The sequence below is a fragment of the Erpetoichthys calabaricus genome, chromosome 8 (genome assembly GCF_900747795.2).
Source record: "Erpetoichthys calabaricus chromosome 8, fErpCal1.3, whole genome shotgun sequence".
In the NCBI taxonomy this organism is placed as follows: Eukaryota; Metazoa; Chordata; class Cladistia; order Polypteriformes; family Polypteridae; genus Erpetoichthys; species Erpetoichthys calabaricus.
In genome coordinates this window covers 61,989,490-62,010,255 of record NC_041401.2, presented here as the reverse complement: position 1 = coordinate 62,010,255, position 20,766 = coordinate 61,989,490, and the positions used below count along the sequence as shown (strand labels likewise).

The 20,766-nt window shown below is 39.8% G+C and overlaps 1 protein-coding gene across 1 annotated transcript in view; it reads left to right on the top strand.

Annotated features, from left to right (window-relative positions):
- Positions 1 to 6,589: 6,589 nt before the first annotated feature.
- Positions 6,590 to 20,766, top strand: part of LOC114655539 (fructose-bisphosphate aldolase C) — a 33,888-nt gene continuing 19,711 nt past the window's right edge. Inside the window, exon 1 of the mRNA XM_028806616.2 lies at positions 6,590 to 6,719. The gene's annotated coding sequence lies outside the window, so the exon portion shown is untranslated. The remainder of the gene's footprint in view (positions 6,720 to 20,766) is intronic.

Here is a 20,766-nt window from a genome sequence, read left to right as displayed (position 1 = left end):
AGGGCATAGCAGAATCTTTTTTTTTTTTTTTTTTTTTTTTAGAAGACTGCATTGATAATTTTTGGTATTTTTCAAGTCAAAGTTAATTCTCTATAGTAATTTGCCACATGAAACTGTGTTCTGAAGTGAAATTTATTTTGTACATTTTTATAAAGAACTAGCCTGCTCTTCTATTTTTTTTATAATAGTTGATGGTTACCGGGGTCCCTATAGAGGGGGTTTGATTGATTGCATTACAACTTACCAAATACTTCCATTTTCTAAGCCAAAAAGTTACTCAGTATTGATCTGCGTCTTGAAATTACACACAAATTGCAAAATAGTATCCATGTCATTTTAAGAAGGAAAAATTTCAAAAAACTAAATTTTGTGAAATTTGGCCATTTTAAAGGAGACTGGCTGCATGCTTCATTTCGTCACTTGTCTTCCTTCATGGCACCCTTCGTTGCGAGGTGAGTGGATTCACTTTGGAAGGTCGTCACCAAGCTCCGTTATTGACATTGAATGTTGATGCCCAGATGCCAATTACTGTCTCTGTTCTGTAGACAACTAGACAATATTTAAGCAAGAGAAGATTTAAAGGTGACATGATTGAAGTGTTTAAAAATATGAAGGGAATTAATCCAGTGGATTGAGGCTGTTATTTTAAAATGAGTTCATCAAGAACACGTGAACACAGTTGGAAACTTGTTAAGGGTAAATTTCTTACAAACATTAGGATGTTTTTCTTTATACAGAGAACTACAGACACTTAGAATAAGCTACCAAGTAGAGTGGTAGACAAAAAGTCTTTAGGGACTTTCAAAACTCGACTTGATGTTATTTTAGAAGAATTAAGTGGCTAGAACTGGCGAGCTTTGTTGGTGCTGAATTGCCTGTTCTCGTCTGATTGTTCTAATAATATGGAGAAAAGGTACACTTCACTCACAATCTTTCACCATCCAGATGTTTATTTTGTTATTTTTCAAAGATATTGTTTGCTGGCGCTGGAATGAAAAGGCTTACGTGTGTTTTGTTGAGAGACAATGTTGAGCACACACATAGCATGCAGTTGTGTGGGTTGTGGGGGAGCTGAAGCCTCTCCTAACAAGCATCAGTCACAAGGCAGGAACAACCTCTGGACAAGGGCGCCAGTCCATTGCAGGGCGAACACACACACTGTAGCCACTTGGAAATGCCAATTCACTCGGGATCGATCAGGCTAAAATTCAAGTTTAGTACGTTTGTTTTGTATAGGCAGAGTGGTACTGCAAAGCTGTCATTTCTGCCTCACAGTGCCACAGTCTGAATGGAGTCTGCATGTTCTCCCCATGAACTTACAGATTAATTGGTTTCAGTGAGTTTTCACTTGCTCTAAAACGTCCTCCGTTCTTTTATTATATTCACGGCAAGAGCAATTCATCATACTGTACATTATAAGATGTGATAATTATTTTGTAGTGCTTCAATGTGTTCTATTGCACACTCTCCCTTTTTCATTTTCAGAGATTTTTTTTATGGGTCTGTGTGCAGAACAGTGAGGAAAGTGCAGCATGCATGTAGTTTGGCACTTCCAAAAAATACAAGGCTTTAATTAAAAATACAATGCAATGTAATCAGTTATGTATTATTATTAGTACAAAGTACTGTACAATGAAACCTACAGTATGTGCTGTTTTCACTATGCTGCCACTCCATAGGCTATGCAATGCAAAATAACACCACTGAATGTAATAGGCAGAAAGTAAATGTCGTTTAGTAAAAAATAATCCTATGATTTCAGCACACATCAGTCTGCCATTATTATAAACAATGGCAGAACAAAAACAGAACTGGAGAAGCAAAATTGGGATATTAAGCAGCTGTTCTATAATTCTGTGATAGCCAGTGAGATTTTCTACGCTGTAGTGTGCTGGGCCAGTAACACCATTTCCAGAGTGGTCCACCACATCAACAAGCTAATTGAAACAGCAGGCACAGTTCTGTGACACACTGTAGAGGGGGAGACAATGAAGATAAAACTGATGGCCATTATGAACAATGCTGCACATTCTCTCTCTAACACACCATCATTGAGTGGTTTTTAGCCAAACCTTCATACCTACAGCAATATGCTTTTATGACACCTCATTGTGATATTTGCAAAGTCATGCTGCAAAAAAATGAATATTTCTATATGTTCTGCCACTTTGATAACTCATCAATATTCATGAGTGGGACAGAGCTTTTAACCAAAAAAAAAGCAAATAAACCATAAAGCCAGTTTTAGAACAAACTGAAACCGAACCATTTCTCAAATTGAGCGATAGTGATGACTATGAATATTTCATCAGACATTGACATAGAAGGCAAAACTAACACCTGTGTGGTAGAGTCTGACCTGTCAAGTTTAAGTGATGTTCATGTTTGGTGTTGGCTGACAATCTTGCATCTCCTTGTTGCCCATTTACAGGTATCCCTGGTCTAAAGATGTATGTTAATTGTGATCATCTGAACTATTCATGATTTTTCAGTGATTAAACCAGTGGAGAAAATAGTTGTTGAAGCAAACCTCTGTGCTGATCAGTGTCGGAAAAGTCACAGTAAACCATTTGCTTGCCGCAGTCGCTTGGAGTCTGTTGATGCAGAAAACGTAGGCATTTTTCAGTCTCGTGATACTCCAGGGCATAGTGGGTAAAGCAGTCCAAAGACAGTACTGCTCCACAAATCGGTTGCAACAGACACCCATTTCTTGCAAAGTTACGAGTGAGTGTTGTTTTCCTCTTATTATGCAATACCTGCATTTTACTTATAATGATGACTGTGATGCCAATCACCCAGCACTGAAATTGTACAAACTGTGGACTGTGTATCAGGCAATAATCAAAAATATGCAGTAGGTATTAATTATCAGTCATAACATAAGTATTGACAAAAGCCTCCTGGGTTACAAGGGAAGGCTGTCGCGGATGCCGGACATCACATCCAAATGGGTTTGATTCAGTATCAAGTTGTACATGCTGTGTGAATCAAGCTCTGTGTACATCTGGAACTTAAAACACAACACCAGTGGAAGGACCAGACAGGATGGCAAGTACAGCCAACATAATGTCCCTACCACATCTGTGCTGCCATTGGCACACCCTTGACATTTTACATGAAAGGAAAACTGATGTACATGGCACTATATGACCAAACGGTGACAACTTCAAGCTGCTATGTAGCAAAAGGCAAAATGATTGCAGTGAAATGTAATGACAAAGGTCTACCTCCTAAGCACTGCTCACAATGCAGCAACTATTACAGTTTCTCAAATGCTAAGACACATTTCTTGAAAATAAGCTCCATTTCCCAAAACTCTAAACACAGTTATGAAACTACACATTCAACTCAAAACCAAAACTGTGTAGTCTTATCAAACCCAAACTTTGCCTTCAGACATCACACAGGACACCTCAAAAACGCTTGCACTTAAACCTAGCCTTATACCATGTTGAGACCAATGGAAAACACTACTGTAAACATCTGTTACTGCAACGAGTAATGCTACTTATGTCCACCCCCTCACACTACCTCTTTACATAATGAACACTATATAAACAAATGTAAACATTTCCTAAAAAAAAATCATTTAATGTACAACACCATACATAGAGAATTGGAAAGAAAAAACGATTCTATTCAGCCACAGCGTTCCTTATCTGATATGCCCAGAGAATCTCATCGACATCACATGCAATATGAGCCATGGCAAGGAAGCAGGGGGAAAAAAACGCTGCATGCCTTATCCACCCCTGGCAAGCCTCAACTATCATATCTAAACAGGCTTCCTCCATGGCCTGAAGAAGGTGAACGTGAATGTAGGAGTCTTGGTCAAAGACCTTCCACTGACATACTGAAAAAACTCCTCTATAGGGTTTAGGAAAGGAGAATATGCAGACAGAAAGATGAAGATGTTACTGAATCTGGGGTTATTAGTGAACCAATTACAAACCAGAGCAGCCTGGTGGAAGCTGACACTATCCCAAATGACAATGTAGCATGGCTGCTCAAGTTGTGCTGGCTCCTTCTGGTGGAGTTGGTATACATGATCCCTGAAACCGTCAAGGAAAACCAATAGAAGCATGGTGTCCTATGGACCAAGGATCAGTGGAGGACCCCTCAGGGGCAGATGGCAGCACACACTGTCATATCCCCCCCCCCCCCCCCTTGCTGGCCAGGGACACTCATGATGGCGCATTATGTCCTTTTAGTGAGGTTGAAGCCTGCCTCATCAACAAAGAGGAGTTCTTGAGGAGTGCTTCTATTTCAAAGTTTCTCTACTGTAGATGACTATCCTGTAACACATTGCTGGGGTACAGAAAAATGGAGGCCATAATACAGTTTGTTCTACACTATATAGTGCTGTACAGTACTGTAATACCTACTGTTACTACATTCAAATACTTCACACAACATGAAAAAAATCAAAACTGCGCATTTTCCAACTGCTGGTTTTTAACTCCATCGGAGTTCCATTCAAAAGGAACACAACAGGCCTGTTTCATCGTCAATCGGTTCTTTTGAAGAATGCGGTCAATTGAGGAAATGCTGACTGCATCCATCCTTCTGAAGTTTTCTTGGTCTTCAAGCAAATCTCCTGCAAGCAAATCGTGTTGTTGGCTATGACCATACTGACCATCGCCCTCTCTTCCTCTTCAGAAAAGAATCAGAATATCTTTATTGTCATTGTAACAAATACAACGAAATTTGGTGCAGTTCCTGCAGTGTCAAAATATAAATAAATATAATTACAAAAGGATAAGAAGAAATAAGGTAGAACAAGGGCTCTTCTACCTCCACCAGGTGGTTATCTCTCCATTCTGGAAAACAAAATACTGCAAGTACTGCTGTAACTGTAAAGTCATACATTTTACAGTAGGAACATACAGTAGCTATGTGAAATGGTGCATTCAGACTGCATACAATCCAAGAGAGCAAAGAGTACAGAACAGTGTACAGTACTCCAAAATTACAGTAGAGAGCAGTGTGTAAATAAGCTGTGTGTTTCATCTCTGAAGGTTCAAATGATTGAAGCTGTGATGAAGAGGCTCAGGTTTGGTTGCACTCTTTGACCAGCTTCTGCCACCGACATCCCATGCACAAGAGTGGCACAAATCTCATTTAAAACTTTGTCTCCTTGCTCTTTCTCTTATTCCTCCTTGTCCTCTTCCACCTCCCCACTTGTGCCCTCTTCCTCTTTCCCTAATTTTCCAAAACAAGTGAACTGACCCGTGGCTCTTTTACCTATCTGTCTATCCTAAGGCTATGCCTGGTGTGTGAACAATTTTGATTTGTGTTTGAACCTGGAGAACTGTGTGCTAAATGTAGTTCCAGCTCTGCTGACTTAAGTTAATGATATTGAAGCTGGTGCTTTCTAAGTGAGTATACCTGTATAGTAGAGCCAATCATACATGAAGGGATGTGTGTGTAGAGTTTTGTACAAATTGTTAAATCTGAATCATGTGTCTAAATAGGGGAACAGTGTTCATAGTTTCGGGAAACGAGTTTGTATTTTGGTAGATGGCGGTATTGTTTGGTCTTTTTACTTAATGATTTCGGTAAAGTGTGTGAGCAATTGAGAAAAACTATAATTTTTGTGTCGAGGTAAAAGTGGAAGTCACGATGCCTTGTGCAGTGGTAACACAATGGGTGGTGCTGATCACACATTCACCCTGTCATGAACAAGCAACAATAAGATCACAAGAACATCTTCGACGTCTGCTTCAAAAGTGCCTATGTGCCTTGGTGACTACTGTACTTCAAATCATATTACTGTACACAAAGCTTGTCCGGTATACTAAGTCTACATCAGTACAACGGATACTAGACAGAGTGCTAATGCTCTGATTGAGTTGACCTTTTGATATTTATGTGTTTCTGTTACACATAAGAATATTTTTTGTTGTTGAAAAAATGTAACACTTTTGGCTCTTTTTCTGGGTTTAAACAAAACAATAAGGAGGCTACTAAGCTAAAATTCACCTTGTGACAAAAAGTGTAATCAGCCGATCTATAATGGATTCAGAAAGAATTCAGATCCCTTTATTTTTTCACATATTTTATGTTGCAGTCATGTGCTAAAATCATTGAAATTCATTTTCTCTTATCCCATTCTGTGGTATTGTTGATAGATGTGGGGAGAAAAATCACTTTAAATAATTTTAGAACAAAGCTGCAACACAGCAGAATATGAAAATAGTGATGGGTCCTGAATACTTTTTGAATCCACTGTTTATGCTTCATCCATTAAAAAATTAACATAACCTGTGTGTAATTATTAGAGTGATATTTCCCATTTTGTGTTTTTTTTTTCTACCACATGCTTGCTTACCATAGGACACAAATAAAAAAAAATGGTTGGAATGAAAACCTGGAGCCTCGGTGGGGGGCTGTCAGCAAATAAACATAACCAGAAATGGCTTCTATCAATGACTGCTGACTCCTGTAAGTCATTTGAACACTGAAAGCGAGTTTTCTGCTCTAATGACTGACGCCTCGCTCATTCTAACCTGACCTCCATAGCCTCAGTCTAAGAGGTATATGACGTAGTGGGAGTCCCTCATGAATATTCATTGCCGATGTGCTGATGACGAATTGGTCCCCACCTCCGGCCACTCTCCTCCGTTATCAGTCACGTAGCTCTGCGGCAGTAGAGAGATTTTTACAGCGAGGCAGGGGAAGAGGAGCAGCAGTGAGGTAGTGGTGAGCGAGCAGAACAGGTGAGTGTGGGTCTTCTTCCGTCGCCTCTTAAAAGGAATCAGTGTCTTAACTGTTAGGCGATGCGAGGATGGACCTGCGCAGACTGCTGCGTGATGCGGGCGGCAGTGCGGGTGCTGGAGACCTGATGGCAGAAGCGTATCTCTTAACTGGGCTCAGGGGGTGGAGCCTAGTGGAGCCGCGCTTGTGTTCGGGCACCGTCGGTGTCGCCTGTGGCTCTGTCTGGTATATTTTCCTGATACTTTGTTGCATTTTCATGCATGTAATGCGTTCTATAACATAAAGCCCAGTCAGAAAGGAAAACAATCGTTTCAGAAAGAGAATGGAAAAAATGGGCAATTTCATCTTTCGATATATTACATATTTATTTATCGAGCAATGTGTAGAATTTTAAGTTTTTAATGTAACACTTTTATTTTATTTGTTAGAGTACGTTACACCTTTTTTCCATGACAAAATCATAGTAAATGTCATCTTGTTTAAACGTTTCCTTGACAAGGAACATTCAGTATCTGAAAATTATTCTCGTGCAGAAAAGATTTAAATGTATTTCTGTGTAATCGGCACCGGTATGAAATGATAGGGCTGAGGTTCTAAACACAAGTGAAAAAATACTAACTAGGCTGTTACAGTTGATGGACTAGTGTGGCTACCGTGTTGCTCGGGGTTAGCCATGACAGCCTGTGGGTTTCCTTCTGGAAGATGACGCTTGCCAGACGATTTAGCGAGTTAGGGCCAGTCTGGATTAAAGTCGCAGTTCCAGTCTGCCCGTTTCGTGTGTCTGCTTATCGCCAACATTCGCATATTTATGTAAACCTTGGGTAGCTGTTAAACAGGCTGGACGAATGGATACATGAAGTTTATTTATTCATTTTAAATGGGTCGAATTCAATAGTCGCTGAATATAAATGCATACGCGTTGTTCTTTAAGGAGCGCCACTCTAGACTGCGGCACGGAAAGTGACTGCAATCCACCGCAAAATCACCACCGTTACAGCACCTCATAGACATGGAGGAAAATTGGGCCAATTGAGCGATCCGAGTAGTCACAGTGGGCTTTTATTGTTCATTAGCAATGTCGTAGTGTGAAATTATTATTGAGTTAGCTTTACTAATCCGTTCGTGCAAGTATTGACTAATCCGTTTGTGGAAGTATTAATTTAGCTGTCTCCCCAGCTATCTGTAGCGACACATTACAACGATGCGTTCCTTTTCACTATTTCAAAGGATGACATAATGGCAGGGCAAGCGTTGGAAACTGGAAAGCGTTGGACTTTGCAGGGCAGTTCCTCATAATTTAGCATTGTGACATGATTTAAAGACTGCTGCGCTTTAGCAGATTAGTGCATTGCGCAAATTTACAGACTAATGTTACACCACTGCCTGGTAGTCTGTGCGGTATGTGGAGTTCATCAACATGTAGGCTATGTACAGACAGGTGGATGGTTTGCGCTGCCATTCTCAGTTTACAATTATCTTGTAATTTTGCAAAGCAATTTCACCTGCATTTAGTGTATGAAGTATGATATATAAATATGCATAAATTCCCATCATTAGTAGCAGTTGTATTTATGCGATGATGTACCAGCACTGTGTTCAGTTCTGTTTTGTGCAGTGTTGCAGGCACAGGCTCCGTACCAATACGACCCAGAATTACAATCAATAAGAACTCAGAATATTATGTTGTTAAATATAATAAGAGACATTTATTTTTGAATAACATTCTTCAGTACGTCGCTAGAGATCATTCTGTGCAAGGTAACAAGCAACCGTGTCCGGTGTTTTTTTCTTCTTTTCACAATTGTGTACATTTTGCCCGCATTTCTTCTCCTTTCATTTTTTTAATAATGTTTGCATCTTATTAATTGATAACACTTCTTTCTAAATAAACTCTAAAGGATCAAAATTAACCCATCGTTTTTCATCTTCCCATTATTTTTACTGTGATTTTAAACGACGTAGTAGCACTGTATTAATATTGTTACGAGAACAGTTAAATTCTGTCCAAAAAACATGCAACACGTCGCCTTTCACAGAAATAAGGATGTGTTATAATTCATATCATCATATTATTCAATACTGCGGTGGGTTGGCACCCTGCCCGGGATTGGTTCCCTGCCTTGTGCCCTGTGTTGGCTGGGATTGGCTCCAGCAGACCCCCGTGACCCTGTGTTCGGATTCAGCGGGTTGGAAAATGGATGGATGGATGGATATTATTCAATAGAAAACACAAACCAACTTACCTGGTGTACTCTTTTATTACTGTTTATATGCAGGGATTTCTGTGACAGTTTTATTCTTCCGTGCGTCGTTTGAGGAAAAGTCTATAAAAGTACAGTCCGAGTTTACACGTTCTTGTGTGTAATTTTTAGTTATTGATGATTTCGTTTATTTTTGGAAAACATTTTATTTTTTTTGTTTGTTGTAACAATCCACACAACCTCAAAATGATATAAATTTATGAGCACACACATAGTAAGGGGACAGGGCTGATTTAGATACGCCCTTTGATCGATTAACCAATAGAATCGCTCGTTCCTGGCGCTTTGCCGCCTTTCCCATCACATTTTCAAAAGGGTCGACGCCCTCAGGCAGGTAGCTTCGCGCTTTTCTTTTAAGGGTAGCCAAAGGTAAGCCGTATTAGCTCGTTAGCAGCCGGGCTTTAATTGCATGCCTTACGTCTCACTGAGCGCCTAGTTTAAGAATCTGTATTTATTGGTTTGTTCATTGTACAAAAAAATATAGTTAGGCTTTCAGGGCCGTTCATTCCTTAATTGTTGTGATGATTACCCTCTTTAAGATGACCATTCTGCTTTTTTGCTACTCTCTTTGCGTGGTCACCGTTACTTTCATTTGTCACGGGTTGTGGCACTTCCATTTCAGCGCGAAGAGAGGCATGGCACCCCTGAAGGGAAACGGCTGGCACTCTTAATATGCCCACACTGTCCTCCCAGTAGCCCGTCATCTGTCAATTATGGAAATACCTTAGAGCATAATTTGTTGTATGGAATTGTGTTTTAAACTGAAACATATTTTATGTTTTAGAAAAGAACTAACCTGCTCTTTGTTTTATAATGGAGCCCATGAGTACCGGGTTCCCAATGTGAAAAAAGCATTATAACTTACTGAATATGTCAGTTTTTCAAACCAAAAATGTTATTGAGTATTGATCAGCGTCTTGATATTGTGCACATATTTCAAATCAGTGTATCCATGATGTTTTAAGATGGGAAGAAAAAAAGCAAAACATTGTTGTGAGATTCAGCCATTTTAAAAGTAGGCCAGCAGTGTGCTTCACCTAACTTCTCATCTTCTGTGGTACCCTTCTGGGCCAGGGTTGTGGGTTCACCTCGGATTCACCAAGCACCATTATTGACATTTAATGTTGATGCCAAGATGTCAATTCCTGACTCTGTTCTGTTGATAACTAGTTAATAACAACTGAAAAAAATGCACACTTACCCTCACTCACAGTCTTTCATTATACAGAAGCTTATTATGTTATTTTGCAAAGATATTGCCTGCTGTCCCTCAGTAATCAACATGCATGTGTTGTGCTTTGTGATCTAACGAGAAAAAGATTGTAGCATTCAATCAAGGGACAAGAACTGAACAGATATTAAAAGCATACATTTAGTTTTATTCACGATGAAGTTTAGTAAGTTTAGTACGGATGTCTTAGCATAGGCAGAGTGGCAGCACAGAGCCTCACAGTTTTCTTAATTGGAAACTTTTTCTACTTTAAAGTGGACACAAGTTTTGGTAAATTTTAAGGCTTTTTTTAACACTGTGACCCAGTATCCATTAGCTCTATTTTGAAATGCAAGACTGACATAGATATTTTAAAAAACATAAAATATGCTCCACTTTACAACACAATTTCATGTGACAAATTAATATGTGTAGAAATAACTCCTACTTGAAAACTACCGAACTTACAGTTAAACCAGTCACATAGGGATGGTTTTTACCTTAATGCTTTGTCTGTACTACTTTTAAAATGAATCTGTATATATATAAAACATTATTATTAATATAAGCATTCTTTGAATTAATTGGCAGATTGGCATGGGGTCTTCAAACATAATCCAAGATCTGGTAGCAGCTTTTATGGTGACTTTAAACTAGCCCCAGTCAAGGTGCATACTAGTGTACTTCATTGCCAAGTTCTAAGTAGGTCACTGCACTGATCTAGTGGCCATCTTACACAATTTTTTTCAGTCCTATTGTCTGCCCATAAAGAACGTCAACAGAGGAGTAGAAAAATATGTATGTGCACCATTAAAGTGTGCTGAACTTCAGTAAGGAAACCAAAACTAAGCTTCTGTGATATATTTGAAGTTTTCATATATATTTTACCAGACACTGTGTCTTTTATCTATAAAGCCTTTTACATTCCAGTATTGGGTAGTAATGATATTTTTGTACATAAAACTAGGTACTAGCAATGCAATTATTTCAACAGAACATTAAAGAGAAAAAGACTGATCACTTTGAGAATGGGAAAGGTGTTACATGAATAAAAGCATATTATTAAGTATGTGACAAAGGGAAAGGACAAAATATCCAAGCTATAGGTTAGTAAATTAAAAAAAATCAATTTAACAAAGCCATGCTTCAAATTTAGGGTCACGACAGAGAATTTTTAAAATCATTGAATCGCTTAACGTATGTTATGTTTTACAAAAAATAGTACACTAATATGTCAGTGTGTATGTAAAGGCAGGAGTAGACTGCCTACATGTATACAGTACATGGATACACAAACAGATCTACCCACTGTAACACATAACAGAACGGGACAGGGTCAAAGAAGACTTTGGAAAATGAATAAATAAATGACAGTCAATTGCTCTTGGAGAAACTAAAAAGAAGTTAAAAGACAACCTTTCATTCATAAAACCTTCATAATGTATGCCTTGGATTGTACCACATATCTGATTCAACAATTACAGCTTTGCCTATTTTATGGACTTTTTATTTTCAGAGAAGTAACTGTTTTTCCCCTCTTATGGATAGTCCAAGGGTCCAAATATGTCCTCTGTTCCACCAGATTTGATGAATCAAAGACTCAATAATTAGCAGGCATGTGATACGCCTGAACAAAATGGTGGGCTGGCTGGTGTTAGTGCTGCATAAAAAAAATATATTGTGGATTTCATTGTTGCATTAAAGTTCTAACATTTCTTCTGTCTGTATAGTGCCTTTATATATTTGCTTTAAACGTAATAATGAATAAATGACGGACAGTTCAAATTGTCTCAGAGACCATGGAATGGATAGAACACGGAAAATTATATGGTCATGCCTTTTGTGTATGTGTGTTTTTATGCAAAATCTATTTACTGCTCAGATTTCACAAATTTGAATCTCGCATATACAGTGAGGAACATAAGTATTTGAACACCCTGCAATTTTGCAAGTTCTCCCACTTAGAAATCATGGAGGGTTCTGAAATTCACATTGTAGGTGCATTCCCACTGTGAAAGACAGAATGTTTAAAAAAAAATTCCAGAAATCACATTGTATGATTTGTACAGAATTTGTTTGTATTGCACTGCTGCACATAAGTATTTGAACACCTGAGAAAATCAGTGTTAATATTTGGTACAGAAGCCTTTGTTTGCAATTACAGAGGTCAAACGTTCTTGACCAGGTTTGCACACACTGCAAGAGGGATTTTGGCCCACTCCTCCACACAGATCTCCTCTAGATCTGTCAGGTTCAGGGGCTGGCACTGAGCAACACAGAGTTTCAGCTCCCTCCAAAGATATTCGATTGGATTTAGGTCTGGAGACTGGCTAGGCCACTCCAGAACCTTGATATGCTTCTTACGGAGCCACTCCTTGGTTATCCTGGCTGTGTGCTTTGGGTCATTGTCATGTGGGAAGACCCAGCCACGACCCATCTTCAGTGCTCTGACTGAGGGAAGGAAGTTGTTGCTCAAAATCTCACAATACATGGCCCCATTCATCCTCTCCTTAATACAGTGCAGTCGTCTTGTCCCCGTTGCAGAAAAGCACCCCTAAAGCATGATGTTTCCACCCCCATGCTTCACAGTAGGGATGGTGTTCTTGGGATGCAACTCCTCCTTCTTTTTCCTCCAAACACGGCGAGTGAAGTTTAGACCAAAAAGTTCTATTTTGGTCTCATCTGACCACATGACTTTCTCCCATGCCTCATCTGGATCATCCAGATGGTCATTGGCAAACTTCAGACGGGCCTGGACATGTGATGACTTGAGCAGGGGAACCTTCCGTGCAATGCGTGATTTGAAACCATGACGGCATAGTGTTCTACCGACAGTGACCTTTGAAACTGTGGTCCCAGCTCTCTTCATGTCATTGACCAGCTCCTCCCGTGTAGTTCTGGGCTGATTCCTCACCTTTCTTATCATCTGTGATACCCCACGAGGTGAGATCTTGCATGGAGCCCCAGTCCGTGGGAGACTGACAGTCGTCCTTAGCCTCTTCCATTTTCTGACAATTGCTCCAACAGTTGATCTATTTTCACCAAGCTGCTTGGCAATTGCCCCGTAGCCCTTTCCAGTCTTGTGGAGGTCCACAATTTTGTCTCTGGTGTGTTTTGACATCTCTGTGGTCTTGCCTATGGTAGTAGTTGGAGTCTGACTGACTGTGAGGTGGACAGGTGTCTTTAAAGAGCTCAGACAGGTGCTACTAATTAAGATTACTAAGTGGAGTAGAGGTGGACTTCTTAAAGGCAGAGTAACAGGTCTTTGAGAGCCAGAATTCTTGCTGATTGCCAGCTGTTCAAATACTTATGTGCAGCAGTGCAATACAAATAAATTCTGTACAAATCATACAATGTGATTTCCTGAATTTTTTTTTTACATTCTGTCTCTCACAGTGGGAATGCACCTACAATGTGAATTTCATACCCCTCCATGATTTCTAAGTGGGAGAATTTGCAAAATCACAGGGTGTTCAAATACTTATGTTCCTCACTGTACATTCACAAACAGCGTACAGCATAAACCTACGCAACATCTTGAAGTGTAGCAGTGTGCAGCATGCAGAAATGAATACAGTGAATATTTAGATAGTAGTACGCCCATGTCAGATACTCCAGTTTGGACAGCTGGTGTACAACATACCGATTTTAAAGGTGATGCAGATGTGTTTTTATAACCATATTGCTGCGTTCTTTTTCATGCTACCTATTGGTGTGCAAGCATGTGTGCCATTTCCCCCATCTTCACCACTCTACAAGCTTTAGCTATTATTTGGTGTTTATTTATTGTCGCCAGCTTTTACTCATGGTCAAGCATATGCCATTTGGTCTAGAGCAACCTTGAGAAAAAAAGTTAAAACGTTCTTGATGTAGAAAAGCAAGGAAAACTAATTCCCAGTGAAGACAAAGTGTTTATTCAAAATAATAATAATAATAATAATAATTCATTACATTTATATAGCGCTTTCCTCAGTACTCAAAGCGCTATCTACACATATCGTGTTACAGGACAAGCATACAAGTTACATGTACACATAGAAGCACATAAGTGTACAAGTTATTTATCCGTTTTCTCATCTTGCTTTTGCACTTTCAGCTGTAGACGGTGTGTACCCATCCAATATTACAGCCTGCTTTCCATGGACAGCAAGATGTGCTTTTACTGGCTGAAAAAAATGGAAACCAGTTTATTTTTTGACAATTACATTTAATACATTCTTAGTCGTGGCACCAGAAAGCAGTTTGAGGTGTTGCATGGTCACCCATGCAAAGAAGAATTTCTCTCTACACATGACAATACTACTATTACTGCTAAACGTTTCGACCTCTTCTACAATGGCTTAGTTGTATTTTTCTGGAGTTAGAGCCCAGGAATATTAAGTGCATGCTTGTGCAGATTGAACCTTGTGCTTTTACACCCATACATGAGGCACATAAAATCGTCTTAAACACCTTTTAAACTGGTGCCACTGAGTACTGCGTATGGCGCCTTTCTGGTATTTGCCCATTCCATTTCCCCCTCTCTGACATACCAGCTGTGTGTTGAGTTGTTGCTTAGCACTGGAAACGCTGCTATTAACAGAGCTCAATGGTTACAGGTTTTTATAAGCCATGGCCTACTTACCAAGACACAAAAGAACGTGCCTTAAACTGCCTTATACCTGCTGGGCACGACAGGTGCCCCTGTGCTCTGTCAGCTGCCTCTAGTGTGGGCTGGGTTTGATGCATTTCAGTGTGACTTGCAGCCATTCAGTATGAAGACCTTTGTTGTCTCGTTCGGCTCTTGAAGTACAATGTTCTTCTTGCTGGATATGGTAATGGAAGCTATTTTTAACCAGACACTCACATCAGTGCTTAGTCCTAGGCTGTTCTTTATCGCGGTAAAAGGAGAAATGCTGTGGCAAACAAACCATTTGATGAACGATTTGCCTGTCTCTCCCCAAGGGCTCCGCAGCTCTGTTCCTTAGTGACGCCTGCAGCAACTCTGTGTGACTTTTTCATCTCCATCTTGTTTTTTAAACTACTCAATGCACAGTAGCAGTGGAGCTCATCCTTATTATATGTAGCATCTTAAAAGTACTGGCATGAGCAGACATTTTGAGAGGAAAAATAAAATGTAAACTTTACCAGTTTTTTTTTTTCCTTCACTGAACCTCCATTCCATGTAATTTCTTTTCTGTATGAATTGCTGGAATGGAGAAAGATATTCATAAAGTGAGACTCACACTCCTTAGCCACTACATTCTATTCCCCAATTTTGAAATATCAGTGCTAATGAGCCTACTAAGTGATGTGACTTCAGTTTGAACACAAATTTGGCTTCTATTAGCTACCTGAATGTGTGGAGGAAGTGACTGGGCCGTGTTTTAAAAGAGAACTGGAGGATCACATCAGTAGAACCTCTGGTCACGAACGTTTCCGAACACGTACAAATCGGGTTACGATCAAAAAAGTTTGCAAAAAATTTGCCATCTGTTCACGACCACACGCTCTGGTGGCAAACAAAAACACTGGCGGCCAGTTTCCCCACGTGCGTTCGTACGCACCATTGATTCCCCATTCTGTTTTGTTTGCGTATACAGAGCCTAACAAAGCAGCTGATGTTTCAAAAGGAGTTATAATGTTAACCAAGCAGAGGCCTCAGATGCTGGAAGAGGTGGAAAAACTGTAGCTAGTGTGGTTGAATGAGAAGCAACTTGCAGGGGATAGCGTAAGCGAGGCGATTATATGCGCGAAAGCCAGGAAGATTCATGGCGATTTGCTAAAAAAATAAAATCCTTTTTCGAGTGGCGAAGGTGAGGAATTTAAAGCCAGTAGAGGATGGTGTGAAAAGTTTCGCAAGAGAAGTGGCATTTATTTTTTTTTCCCTGTGCTTAAAAAAAAAAAGTTTACAGCAAGCAGTTCGTAAAGGTCTAGTGCGAACTCTTACAATGTTAGTTTTCTCTGTTATTCAATGTTTTTACATTTACTTTACTATTACACTGTGCATTCTATGGTATACAGTAATTAACTATTTTTGTGTTTAAAAAATATATATATGTACATACAGTTCGTACGGTCTGGAATGGATTAATTGTACTTACATACAATCTTATGGGGAAATTACATTCGGGTCGCGACCAAATCGGGTCGCGTCCAGAGTTTCGGAATGAATTACAGTCGTGACCTCTTATGGGGAAAGTCTCCAGTCCATACAGGTGGAGACTGTTACTGTGACTTGTAGGGGGTGTGGCGATGCCCTCCCTAAAAAGTAATATGTCAACCCAATGAAAAATCAGTTGCCTGCATGTACATCCACATGCTCACCCCAGAATGACATCCTAGTAACGCTACACCTGAATATCAAGTGCAGGGTAGGAAGTACTTATTGAGTTAGGTGTGTCAGCCAATTTTGATTTGGACAATGGCTTTGAAAGGCAGGACTGAGGAGCACCAACTGGTCACCTTAAAACCAACTAAGAACAAAGTCATTCTAGAGACTCACACATTAGAGCAGTGAACAGGAGGGTTTGTACAAGGGACAGTGTGGCATGCAGTGTGTGGCATTCCCAGTGAGTGAATAAGTTCTCATCCAGAGCTGGGGTGGGAGCAGATACCTTAGCTAAGGTCATGCTGTCAATTCTGTAAGCCAAATTTAAAGAGTTAGGTGAAATGCTTCGGGACAAATCTACAAGGTGTTGTTTGCAGAATTTCTGTGTGAGTTACACTCTAAAAGAACAAATAATGAAACAGGAGGCACAGATTATGGTGTAAAGCAGAGGGGCACATTTTAGAACAAATAGGACCTATAACTTTATGATTGGCTGCAGTTGAACCAGATGAGCACTGTTGTATGTCCAAGCTACCAGAGAACTGTTTAACCAAGACAATGGGGACTGGGGGGGTGAACAAGTCAAAATTAGAGTCTAGCAGGATGTGACAAAAGGCTGTGAACAGCCCAGAATGGGACGCCAGTCCATCAAAGGGGCCGACTCATATCTATATGAGGACAGTTTAGAGTCACTAATGAACCTAATAAGCACATCTTTGGAGATATGAGAGGGAAATCCATGACAGAGAGAACATACAAGCACCTCATGATCAGGCATGGAATCTAAACTCAGGCTAGAGGATCTTTGAGATCTTTGAGGGGGTAAACCTTAACATTATTCAAAGTTATTGTCTGTTTTTACGTACATTTTTATTACTCTTTAATTTAATATTGTTTTTTTGTATCAGTATGCTGCTGCAGGAGTATGTGAATTTCCCCTTGGGATTAATAAAGTATCTATCTATCTATCTATCTATCTATCTATCTATCTATCTATCTATCTATCTATCTATCTATCTATCTATCTATCTATCTATCTATCTATCTATTTACTTCAGAACAAATGAAGGACTAAATGGATTTATAAAACACATGGAGGTTATCACAGGCTTCATGCTTGTTTCCAGACTCACAGGTGACTGATGATGACGTATAACTTACTTTGTCAATGTTTCAGCCTTTTGGTGTTAAAATCAACAGGACTCTTCATATCATATAGATATAACAAAGTTTTATGGGGGGGGGGGGTCACTAAATGGAGATTAATGGGGTAGATTTAAGTCTGCTTCACAAAATGCAGGATTCTTTCAGACCCCAAATTAGAAGCAGTAGGAACCTCTCTAGGGCAGCATGGTGACCCAATCGTGAGCACAGCTGCCAGGTTCTGAGTTCAAATCCCCGCCTGTGCAGTGTCTGTGGAGTTTGCACATTCTTCCTGTGTCTGTATAGGTTTTCCTCCCTTTACTCAGTTTTCCTCCGACATCTGACAGATTTACAGATTAGGTTAATTGGCCACACTAAATTGTCAGATTTTAGGTGAGTGAGAGCATGAACAAGAGTGTGCTCTGTGAAGGATTAGCATTACGACCTGGGATGATTCTCACCTTGTGTCTGATATTGCTGGGATAACTAGGGGTTCACACGCACCCTTAACTGAATTAAAGAGGTTAGAAGGTGAATGAAAATGGACAAGACAATCTAACATATATCTTCAGTAGGTGAGCAATTAAATTACTTTTAGATTAATTAGAAAACTACTCAGCCATCTTTTAAGTCGAAAAAAAGTTTTTTTTGTAACAAACTGCACGTCATATTAATGGGTACAAGAGTCCCTTTTGGACCACTGCCCAGTTCTATGCACACATTGCAGAATATCTCACTTGGAATCATTCACTCTCAGTAAGCATAGTTTTCATTTACCCATTGGCGCATTTCAATTGTGAAAAATAGGAAGGAAGAGGGAGAAGCGTATGGTTCATTGTTTACTTGCAAAATGGCCGTACTCTCCATTTATTCAGGCTCTTTTACCCACACAGTTATTTTATCATTTTGGACACTCATCAATAATTTTAAAAACATGCTTACAGATCCAGTGCCTTAAACAAGATGATGGATTGTGTCACATCCACCTTAAAAATTGTATTTGTGAAATGGACAGTGTTTTGGCCCAAAGTAAACCCCTCTCCTACCGTCAACGTGTCGCTTCCTGCTGTACGTCTGCTGTTCTAGGGTTGGATTTCTGCTTCCATTAACTCTGTCATGGACACTGACTTTAGAAATAGTTGGACAGATTATTGCTTAAAGATGATTTCAAGGTTGTATGCATTCACTCTTATGAAAGAAATCATTCAATTCGGTCCATCTTTAAAGAGTCATGAAAAACTATTAGAATTATTATTCACATTAAATCCTAAAAGGACACAGACCCCCTGTGATACGGCCAGCTCCTACCAAAGGGAAACCAAACCTTGTTCCAGCAGGTACAGCAATCAGATTGTCTGCTTAGAGCAGAGGTGGCAAACTCAAGTCCTGGAGGGCCGCAGTGGCTGCAGGTTTTCATTCTAACCATCTTCTTCATTAGTTTTTGCTGCTAATTAACTTCTTTTGCTTTAATTTTAATTAACTTCATTCAGGCCCCTTAGTTGTTTCTTTTTCTTTAATTAGCTGCCAAACAGTAATGAGACACAAAACACGGTGCCACATAACCAAGGGGGTATTTTTCGTACGTGGATTACTTGTTTAACCGGATGTAATTGTTGACAATTTGGCCTGATCCTGGATCTGTCGGTTTTTCGAAACTTTTGCTGGATGTGTTGTCATAGCAACACATCCTAATCCTCAAACCTGCTCGGAGCAGGTTTGTTCTACGTAAACAAGGATTAGCTCACACACCTAATCTGTGTCCGTGCATGGACTTCATTCAGTCATGACTTCGCTGTTCATGAATGAGCGACCATTTGATATCGGTACGTAAATCATAAGAAGAGAATTTCATATATAGAGGGTTTGCGCGATTGGCAAGATCCTTTATTGCTCCCGGAAGAAATTCTTTTCGAAAGATACCGCTTTAGCCGAGGGGGAATATTGTACCTCAAAAATTTATTAGAACCTTATATTCAAAGTCAAACTCGGCGAAGTCGGGCTCTCACAACCACACAGACAGTATGCATTACTTTGAGGTTTTTTGCAAGCGGCACTTTTTTTTATATACCATAGGCGATGCGGAAAATCTCTCTAAAAGTGCAGTTTGCCAGGCAATTCGTAAAGTCTGTTTGGCTCTGAAATATTTTCTTTCGGGTTTTCATTGTGTTTCCTGGACACCTGCGTGTGCAGACAAAAGAGGCGTTTCATGCCATTGCAGGTAGGCAACACAGGCAAAAACACCCACAGTTCCATGAAGAATCTCACAATCAGCCTAACATTCTCATTACCCAGGATTTCCAAATGTGATTGGGGCACATGGGATTGATCACAGTGGTGTTTGATCAAACATTATTTGGAAAATGTACCTCTCCTCCTGATGAATAATCAGACACAGTGTCTTCATCAAATATTTGACCTTTGTCGATATCTCGTTGGTCAGACACAGGTTCAAGGGATATGACATTCCCTGCAACTGACCCAAAAAAAAAAAAGAGGGCTATATGGAACCTACCTATGGCACACATTGAGGACAAATATATGCAATGACCATCCTTTACCAGAAATGAAGTGACCACTGCATCCTGCCACTGGTTCTGAGGAGGAGCTTCCCCCTGGAATGCCCTCAGAAACAGGGCGATGGGCATTTTGCTGGAGAGCCAACTCTTCTGCAGGGGTTAGGTCTGGACCGCGTGGACCTCCACCTGTTTTTTGCTTGTCTGCCTTCTTATTAGTAGTGTTCTTTACATTACATATGATTCTTTATGTCAACAATTCTTTAAATAGTTATATACCAATATTTACCAGTTTGAAGTATATTCGTGTACTTCACTTTAACCTGTTCCTGTGTTCTCCTTGTGCTCACGTTTGATCTGGAATTATGACATATTAAAAAATAATTAATCTGACACATAGGAAATGAAACGCTGCTTTCAGTAAGTACAATGCACACACGTTTAATTTGTCGGCCACTTTTTGCCAGCCGTCTTTTCTGGTTTGGGCTGCTTTTGCAGTGTTACCCTTTGTGCATATTAAATCTTGAAATTCTTCACGTCCTTCGAATAAAAGGTCTTGCTCCGCTTGTGTGAAAAAAAATGCGCCCGTTCTTTCGTCATTTTGTTACAGCC